This window comes from Lissotriton vulgaris, chromosome 8 (genome assembly GCF_964263255.1).
Source record: "Lissotriton vulgaris chromosome 8, aLisVul1.2, whole genome shotgun sequence".
Lineage (NCBI taxonomy): Eukaryota > Metazoa > Chordata > Amphibia > Caudata > Salamandridae > Lissotriton > Lissotriton vulgaris.
Genome location: NC_141696.1, coordinates 128,306,241 through 128,316,129, shown reverse-complemented (window position 1 = coordinate 128,316,129; position 9,889 = coordinate 128,306,241).

Sequence of the window (9,889 nt, the reverse complement as noted above, 5' to 3'; positions counted from 1 at the left end):
GCAGAGCAGAAGGCCAGGCGCAGATGGGGCCGCCCACATTGTCATGCAAATGTCTTCTCACAGCGGCGGCCCAGCTGCGGGTCTAACAGCTCTCGGCCTCTGCGAATAATTTAAAGTAACCAAAAGGACCGAATGGAGCTGATGAGACGTGCACAATGACAACACGGAGCTGCTCAATACTTAAGGAAAGCAGAAACGTCTGTATTGTGTGGCACACTAAAGACGTTTGTTGGCTAAAAAAGACTTTCTAGAAGCAAACAGTTGAAAACACCTGACTGACAAGCTGCAAATAGAGGTTAAAAAAATAAACTAGTTTGCATATGGGTGAAAGAAAAGGTTGTACGGGAGCTTTCATGACGGGCTCCCTTACAAAAGCAAGAATTTAAAGCGATTTCATACTTAAACCATTGCCCGATCTACAGTGTGTCTTTACAGGTGTGCTTTGCTGCCCATTCAAGCCACAGACACGCTCAACACAGTAGCACCATATTGTAAATTCTTTTTAGAGTAGTAAAGTGACAATAACCAAACAATAGCGATCTACAACCCCAGTTTAGTACAGCCTAACGAAACATTTGATTGACAACATCGGTATCACATTGCTTCCAAATAAAACACTGCATCTCGTTATTCAACAGATGCGCTTGCTTGTTACCAAATATTGCACATAAATAAAAATCTCTGACGCATTAAACGGCTCCGCCTGCATTACAGGGTTTATCTGTATTGGTCACACTTTAAAAACAAGCACCCTGGATGAAATAATAGCAGGCCGCAACCAAACACGGCGTGAGCAACACTCAATCAACAGCGGGAGTGGGGCGGGAACGGGCACACAGACAGCGGGAGGGGGGCGGGAAAAATTCTAGAGAACTGCCATAAGATGCAATCTATGGAAATTGCTGGAAACGTGAGATTTTCTGCAGAAAATACCATAACCGATATTAAAGTACAAGTTAAGTGGCGGAGTTAAAGACAAACGGTAAATGCAGCGGGCTTACCCCAAACATGAAGGAGTTCTCGTCCGTCAATGCTCGGGACGAGAGCTTCGAAAAAATCTATAAAGACATAAGTGAAGCACCGTTAGTAAACTGGTGCGTTTTTGGGTAATGCGGTTCTAAAAATATAAGATTGGCACATGTTTTAAACGTACCCGAAGTGGGGAGGCAGAAGGTAGCCGGTCTCGCCGAAATGTTCGAACGCCAAGGACGCGTAGTGTTCAAACCTACCCAGAATGCTAGGCGGCTTTAAAGGGATAGAAGCAATATTGTTGATACCGCGGAAGCTGATGAGATACGATGTGCGAGTAAAGCAAGTGCGGGTATCTATGATCAGATCGAGATCGAGAAATGATCTGACTGGAGTGAGTTATAAATGTGCTCCAGATGCGGAACAAAATAAAAGAAAACATGTGACAAAATACGAACTGGTGTGATGCTTATGAGTTGCAATGAGTGCCCAAATGCATGAGAACTAGTGATAGAAAACGATCGAGACTTGAGTGTAAAGAAAAGGAGAGGAAAAGCATATGAAACCAATGGAAAGGTTGAAGTGGTTGAAGTGTGATGTGAAGCCAAAAAGGGCGCATAAATGTTGCCAGTCCCAACATTGCGCGTGTCACGAATGCAGCCTCACTCCACCCACCATCAAGGACATGTCAGAGATGTGTACCGGGTGCCGGGCTCGCTCCTAGCCAGCAGCCGCCTCCTTCGCTACTACAGCCGCCGGGAAGCCCAGCCCTAGCAGCGGGGCACACGTCACTGGGCCTGCCTCCTGCCGCCGATGTAACCAATGGGGGACGCCGAGGGGTAGAGACAGATTTCAATTGGCCATTAAGGAGCCTTGTAGTTTGGCAGAGGCAAGAAAAACGTATAACGTTATTTGGCTCAGTCTAGGTTTTAATAATCCCTCAAGTAAAATAAACAGATATAAGCATTAAGAGGAGCATTTGGGGCTGTGTGTAGTTTTTACAACTTATGCACTGCAGTGCATAGAATAACAAGTCTAGAACGGAGCAACAGGCCGTTTCGGGATTCGGGGGCGTGTTTGAGTGCTCTCCCCTTCCCATTGGCTGGAAGGTAAAATTCCAGCCAATGGGAAGAGGAGAGGGCGGGGCTTAAAAAAAGACCCAGAAACGCCCCCGAATCGCGTTTTCACCAGAAAGCGTGATTGACAGCCTCTGTCTCCCAATGGCTAGCCTCCATTTATGGAGCTAGCCAATGGGAAACAGAGGCGGTCGGAACATCCCTACTGAAGACAAAAGTTTTCGATCTGGGAGGGGCACTGCGTGCCCCTCGCCAGGTCGAAACCTAAAAATGTGTAATTTACAATACCAATAGCTCAAACTTTCCTAATGCGAGACCTATTGCATTGCAAATTCTTGTTGCTGTTGATCACCTCACATGCAATATGACCTCTCTTGTATTGAGATTGTAGTTGGAATGCATGGATTACTTGCTAGTATTTAGGAACGCATATTGAATTTTGGGTCATACTATTCAAGTGGAAGGTGTGTATCATGGTAGGATCCTTCTGGCATGGTTACCCCTACTATTTGCCTGGTGTCAGTCTGTTTTGGACTAGTCTGACTGGGATCCTGCTAATCATGACCAGAGTCACTGCTTTCTCCCTTAAGTTGACAGCAGTAAGTATTTTGATATCTTCCCAGTTGGCTTGACATCTTCCCAAGTGGCTACTGGTGTACCCATGCAAGCCCCCAGTATGTGGTACTAAGGTACCCAGGGCATAGTTCAAGTTCAAGTTCAGAAATTAGTATAGCGCACTACTCACCCAGAGGGTCTCAAGTTGCTTGGGGGAGGGTGGGTGCATTACTTATCGAATAGCCAGGTTTTTAGCTGCTTTCTAAAGGAGAGGTGGTTCTGTGTAAGGCGGGGGTGAGTGGGGAGAGAATTCCAGGTTTTGGCCGCTAAGTAGGAGAAAGATCTTCCTCCCATGGTGGATCTATTGATGCGCGGAATTGCCGCGAGGGCTTGATTGGATAAACGTAGTTGGCGGGTGGGTGTGTAGAAGGACAGTCGTTTGTTGAGGCATTCGGGTCCTAGGTCGTAGAGGGCCTTGTGTGCGTGGGTGAGGAGACGGAACGTTACTCTCTTGTTGACGGGAAGCCAGTGGAGATCTTTCAGGTGACCGGAAATGTGGGCTTGACGGGGGATGTCGAGTATGAGTCTGGCTGAGGCGTTTTGGATGCGTTGTAGTTTGGCTGTCGTTCCGGCGTAAAGGGTGTTTCCATAATCTAGTCGGCTAGTGACTAATGCGTGGGTGACTGTTTTTCTTGTTTCGGTGGGGATCCAGCGGAAGATTTTTTTGAGCATGCGTAGGATATTGAAGCATGATGATGTAACGGCGTTGACTTGTCTGGTCATCAAGAGGGAGGAGTCTAGGATGAAACCCAGGTTCCGTGCGTGATCTGTAGGTATGGGTGCTGTACCCAGAGCCGGTGGCCACCATGAGTCGTCCCAAGCAGAGGGGGACGATCCTAAGATGAGGACTTCCGTTTTGTCTGAGTTTAGTTTTAAATGGCTGTTCTTCATCCATTCGGCTACTTCTTTCACTCCTTCGTGTAGATTGGTTTTGGCGGAGTTGGGGTCTTTGGTGAGGGAGAGGATTAGCTGGGTGTCGTCAGCGTATGAGATGATGTTGAGGTTGTGTTGCGCGATGGTTGCGAGGGGACTCATGTACACGTTGAGGAGGGTGGGACTGAGTGATGATCCTTGTGGTACGCCGCAGATGACTTCGGTGGCCTCTGATTTGAATGGGGGGAGGCGGACTCTTTGTGTCTTTCCGGCGAGGAACGAGATGATCCAGTCCAACGCTTTTCCTTGTATTCCGACGTTGTTGAGGCGTTGTATGAGGGTGTTATGACAGACTGTGTCGAAGGCGGTGGAGAGGTCAAGTAGGATGAGGGCAACTGATTCTCCGTTGTCCAGTAGCGTTCGGATGTCATCCGTAGCAGCGATGAGGGCGGTTTCGGTGCTGTGTTTGGCTCGAAAGCCGGACTGTGAGGGGTCAAGTGAGTTATTGGATTCAAGGAAGGCGGCGAGCTGGCTATTGACGGCTTTCTCGATGACTTTGGCCTGGAAGGGGAGGAGTAAGATGGGGCGGTAGTTCTTGAGTTCAGAGGGGTCCGCTGTGGGTTTCTTCAGAAGGGCGCTGAGTTCGGCATGTTTCCAGCTTTCTGGGAAGGTAGCGGAGTTGAGGGAGCAGTTGATGACATCGCAGAGATGGGGTGCGATGATGGAGTCTGCTTTGTTGAAGATGTGGTGTGGGCATGGGTCAGTTGGTGAACCTGAGTGGATGGAGTTCATCAGACGGATGGTGTCTTCAGTAGTGATTGGGTTCCAGGCGCAAAGGTTGTGAGAGTGCTGTTTTGGATCGGAGGTGGGTGGAGTGGGTTGTTCTTCGGACAGGTTTTCAAAGCTGTTATGATTGTCGATGATTTTGTTGTGGAAGAAAGAGGATAGAGAGTCACAGAGGTCTTGGGAGGGAGTGATGTCGTTGGTGCCGGCGGTGGGGTTGGTAAATTCTTTTGACGATGTTGAATAGTTCCTTGCTGTTTTGGGCGTTGTTGTCGAGTAGATCCTTGAATGCTGATTTTTTGGTGGATCTGATCAATTGGTGGTGTTTGCGGGCGGCGTCCTTGAAGGTGGTCAGGTTGTTAGTGGTTGGGTTTTTTTCTCCAGGTTTTCTCGAGGGTACGACATAACTTCTTGGATTTCTTAAGGTCATCGTTGAACCAGGGGGCCTTTTTGTTACCTTGTTTGATCTGATGGTTTTTCAAGGGTGCGAATTCGTCAGCGCTGTGGGTGATACATTGTGTGAGTTTGGTGGCAGCTTGGTTTGGGTCCGATGGGGGGTTTTGGTTAAGCGTTGTGAAGAGTTGGTCGGTGGTGATTTTGTTCCAGTTTCTTCGAGGAATAGGTTGTGATGGGATGTGGGTCGTGGTCTTTTTGTAGCTGAAGTGAACGCATCTGTGGTCCGTCCAATGGAGCGCTGTGGTGTGATTGAAGGAGATGTGTTTGCTGGAGGTGAAGATAGGGTCGAGCGTGTGTCCGGCGAGGTGGGTGGGGGTGTCAACAAGTTGTTTGAGTCCGAGATTGGCCAGGTTGTCCAGAAGGGTGGTGGTGGTGTTGTCGTTTTTCTTTTCCAGGTGGAAGTTGAGGTCTCACAGTAGAATGTAGTTCTCGGAGGTGAGGGCATGTGGGCTGATGAAGTTAGTGATGTCTTCATTGAATTGTGTGCGGGTTCCTGGTGGTCTGTAGATGAGGGTGCCTCTAAGTGTGGTCCTGGGGTCGGTGTGGAACTGGAAGTGAAGGTGTTCGGCGGTCACGAGGTTATCGTCGGAGCTGGTCGTGATTCGGATGTTGTTCTTATGGACGATGGCGATGCCTCCTCCTGTTTGGTTGGTGCGGTCCTTTCGGATGATTTTGTAGCCGTCCGGGATGGCTATGGCGATGTCGGGCGCTGATGAGGTGTTCATCCAGGTTTCTGTAAGGAAGGCGACGTCCAGTGAAGTAGTGTCGAGTAGGTCCCAGAGTTCAGTGGCATGTTTGTGGATCGATCGGGTGTTCAGCAGGATACACTTCAGGTGGTTAGAGACTGACTTTTGTTTGGAGGGGGAGGAGTTGGCATGGGTACTGATGCAGGCGAACTTGCAGGAGTGGCAGGCGAATGGTCCGTGGGTGTGTCCTGGGGTAGCTACGCAGCATTGTGGGGTGCGTCCGGGGTTAAGGGCAAGGAGAGTAGCGGCGTCATATGTTAAGTGAGTGAGGTGGGTTTTGCGAGGGCCAGGGGGTCTGGCGCTGGGCGCGGTCCAGGCACGGACGGGCGTAGACGGGCTTACCTTTGGCGCACCTTCGGCGCGCATGGGGCGCGACCGCTGCGCGCGAGAGCACCTGTCATATATGGATGGTGGCGGGGGCGAGGGAGGGTCAGCTGGGAGGCGGGAGCGGGGAGGAGACACGGGCCAGGAGTGGACACAACAACAAAATGGCTGCTTAAACCGAAAGAGAAACGGGGTACAGCCGAAGGACCGGCAATGAATAATAATAGCAGGCTACGGCAATTCTATTCACAACAATGCAGCGCTAACGTGCACAATACAAATGAGCAGGTACAATTACAATTTTTAAATAAGCAGGCTACGTTAATTCTGATTCGGCAATGCTGCGCAAATGGGCACTATTAGCTTTGTGCAGGCTACGATACCAGGCGCTATGTGAATGCGCGCGGTCACGAGTCCAGGCAGCAAGGTAGCAGGCAGCAAGGAGGCACGCGATCACAAATCCAGGCAGCAAGTAAGGGAGCGTGGGGGAGCGACCGCTTCGGGGCAAGCCCAGGTGGTCACAGCGTTAGGATGGAAGGGACGAGCCTAATTTGTCTGTGGGAGGGAGGGTCAGCTGGGAGGCGGGAGCGGGGAGGAGACACGGGCCAGGAGTGGACACAACAACAAAATGGCTGCTTAAACCGAAAGCGAAACGGGGCACAGCCGAAGGACCGGCAATGAATAATAATAGCAGGCTACGGCAATTCTATTCACAACAATGCAGCGCTAACGTGCACAATACAAATGAGCAGGTACAATTAAAATTTTTAAATAAGCAGGCTACGTTAATTCTGATTCGGCAATGCTGCGCAAATGGGCACTATTAGCTATGTGCAGGCTACGATACCAGGCGCTATTTGAATGCGCGCGGTCACGAGTCCAGCCAGCAAGGTAGCAGGCAGCAAGGAGGCACGCGATCACGAATCCAGGCAGCAAGTAAGGGCGCGTGGGGGAGTGACCGCTTCGGGGCAAGCCCAGGTGGTACACCAGGGGTCTCCCGTGGGCGGTAGTATGTATTATGCTTCCCATGAGAGACCACTCTAATGGTGACAACAGGCCTACCATTGCAGCCTGTGCAAGCTGGTGCTAGCGCCACTTACAATAGATATGTTTCCTTATATCTGAGGTCACTGCATTCAAAACCTATAAGTCACCGCTTTCAATCTTAAAGGCAAGGTGCTAGGTTATAAGTGTGAGGGTGTCTTGCTTGAGCAGGACAACTCTCAGAGTCGATTCTCCATGCTTTGTATTTGTGGTTAGCCGTTTTGATACATATAGTAGCCATGCGTCATTACATGATGGCTAACTATATATTGGCTGTCCCAAACCTGGGCATTTTTGGTATCAAACATGTTGGAATCGTAACCCAACACTTTTACCGGTGTTGGAGGTTTTAGTCCATGCATCAGGGGGCCCCTCCGGGAAGCCCCAGTGTTCGAATCCTGTCTGTAAGTTTGAGACCAGGGTCTTCTTTGGTTTCAGTGGGCTCCCCTGCTTGCTCGGGGCCTGCTCTGACTTTCGTGCACTTGGTGAGTCACTTGTACCTTCCTGGTCTCAGCACTGCACTTTTTTCGTTTACCATGTCTGATGCTGCTGCCAAGTCTTATTGGTGTTCCCGCCGGACACCGACCTCCTAGTTCTTGACTCCCAACGTGGCACAGCTCGTGAACGGCTCCTGGTCCTCACAGCTGCAGCGACAAGGTCACTAATGATCCTACATCTTCTGTCATCAGTGAAAATTAGTTTTCTGTGCCTCCTGGTCACTTCCGAGTGGCATAGACTGTCCCCTCTGCTTGAAGGTTCTCCTCTGTAAGAATCCCTCCTTGGATTCCACCGGACTCTTTCACTTTCTTCGCCAACAGTATCTTTACTGAAGTCCTCCATTGTGGTCTACGGCGGTTGATGCAATTACATCGCACCAGTGCACCCGTCTTTCCTGGTGTAGGTATCTTGGTTCCTGGGCTATCCACGGGTGGGGTGACTTCAATCTTCTGTCCTCCATGGAGTTTCTTCAGGGTCGCCTGGGAAGGGTCGTTCTTAAAAACTGTGACTGGCCCATTGAGTACACAGCTGTGTTTCCATTCTGTACACAGCCTCCATGGGGTTCATGGGCACTTACCTCAGGTAGTTCCTTGTGTCCTCAGCTCTTCTGAATCTTCTGTTCCAAGTCCTGACTTCAGTCGCAGTTCGCATTCCACTTTAGTATATGGTTTGGTCTTGCTGGAGATCACTTTGTATTTGGGCTTACTTACCTGTTAACAGTTGAAATATTATGTTGATATCTCCGAGTAGGAGATGTACCAATGTGTTAGTGAGTGTGAATAATAAATATACTTATTTTTGTAACTACACTGTGTGGTTCTTTATAGTGTAACATACACCAAATGATTAGTTCTGGTAAAATTTGCTGCTTAACACTCCTGGACTAGGACTGAAGGCTGCTCTCCACAGCTACCACTTTCTATGGTTGTTGAAGACCATCAAAATCACCATAAGGGTTGTCTGGATTAGTGCAAGGTGCTTCATTTAAATAAATATGCACCATATACTAACCAGCCTCCTACACAGAGCCATATCAATTTTCTTCATTGAATATAAGAACTGTTCTTTTACTGGAAAGTTTAGGCCGGACTGTTGTAAGCTTAATTTGTCACTATATAGTTTTGTACAACTGTATCTGGAACTGTGCTACACCCATTACATTTCTTACATTTAAACAAATTACTGTTTTCCTGTTCTAAATATGGCATTGTGTCTACAGACCACTGGGAGTAATATGCCTGCTGTTTGTAACAAGCATTTGCAATGCAATAGGTCTCGCATTAGGAAAGTGTGAGCTATTGGTATTGTAAATGACACATTTTTTTAATATGTGTTGGCTTTGAAAATATATGAATTAATAGCATTATTATTTACATAGCCAATAGCTTACACTTTCCTAATGCGAGTCCTATTGGCTATAGCAATGCTTGTTGGTAGCAAGCAAGGACAGTGCTGTTGTGGTGCTGAGTGTTGATGTGGTTGGGCTGACTGATGTGGTGGTGTCCCAGAGTGATGGAGGGTGGATTTGGAGGGTATAGTTGGAGGGTGTATTTTGAGGATGGGTTTGGAGGGTGGAGTTGGAGTACGAGGGTGGAGTTGGAGGGTGAGGGTGGAGTTGGAGTTTGATTTGGAGTTGGATTTGGAGGGTGGAGTTGGAGTTGGAGGGTGGAGTTGGAGGGTAGAGTTGGAGGGTGGATTTTGAGGGTGGAGTTGGAGGGTGGAGTTGGAGGGTGGAGTTGGAGGGTAGAGTTGGAGGGTGGCTTGGAGGGAGAGCAAGGAGTAACAGAAAGAGCGTGGGTGCGAGAAAGAGACGTAGAGGGAGAGGTAGGAGGAGAAAAAAAAACACGAGTGGTGCGCACGTAGAAAGTAAAAAAATTTGAGTTAAAAACACCTGGCGACTGCTTATATTTTTCAAAATTCAGCATTGAAAGGGAAAGTAGGTTAGCGAGAGGGATGTTGCGGGGAGAGTGAGGGAGAGCGCGAGAATGAGAGAGAACTACAGGGGAGGAATGGAGATAAAGAGAGCAAGGAGTAACAGAAAGAGCGTGGGTGCGAGAGCGAGAACGAGACGTGAGGAGAGGAGCTTTTAGTGAGGGGCAAAAGGCCCACTGGTGAGCTTTAGCTAATACATGGTAAGTGTAGGGCTAAAAGAACAAATTAGCAGGGAGTGCATTCCTTTGAAGTCTGAACAGGGGGAGCAGCAGCCTTTGATGTCTGATGCGGGGGAGCAAATGGTGAGGCACATGCACTGGCCATAATCCGCATTCCAAAGCCCTCTGGCATCAAAGGAAGGGTGGGAGGGAACAAGCATATGGGGTGTGAGCGATAATGAAAGTAAGAGGGGAGCAGGAAGTGTGGCCGAGCGCGCGCTGGCGAAAGCAGTCCAGATGCCAGCTTCACGCTTCGTTTTGGTTAGAGTGCAGTGGCCTTTGGGAAGTTATAAGTGTTTATCGATGCCAGGAGGCTGTGTGTGGGGTGGGGGGGGCTACTGTTGTGCTAGGTATT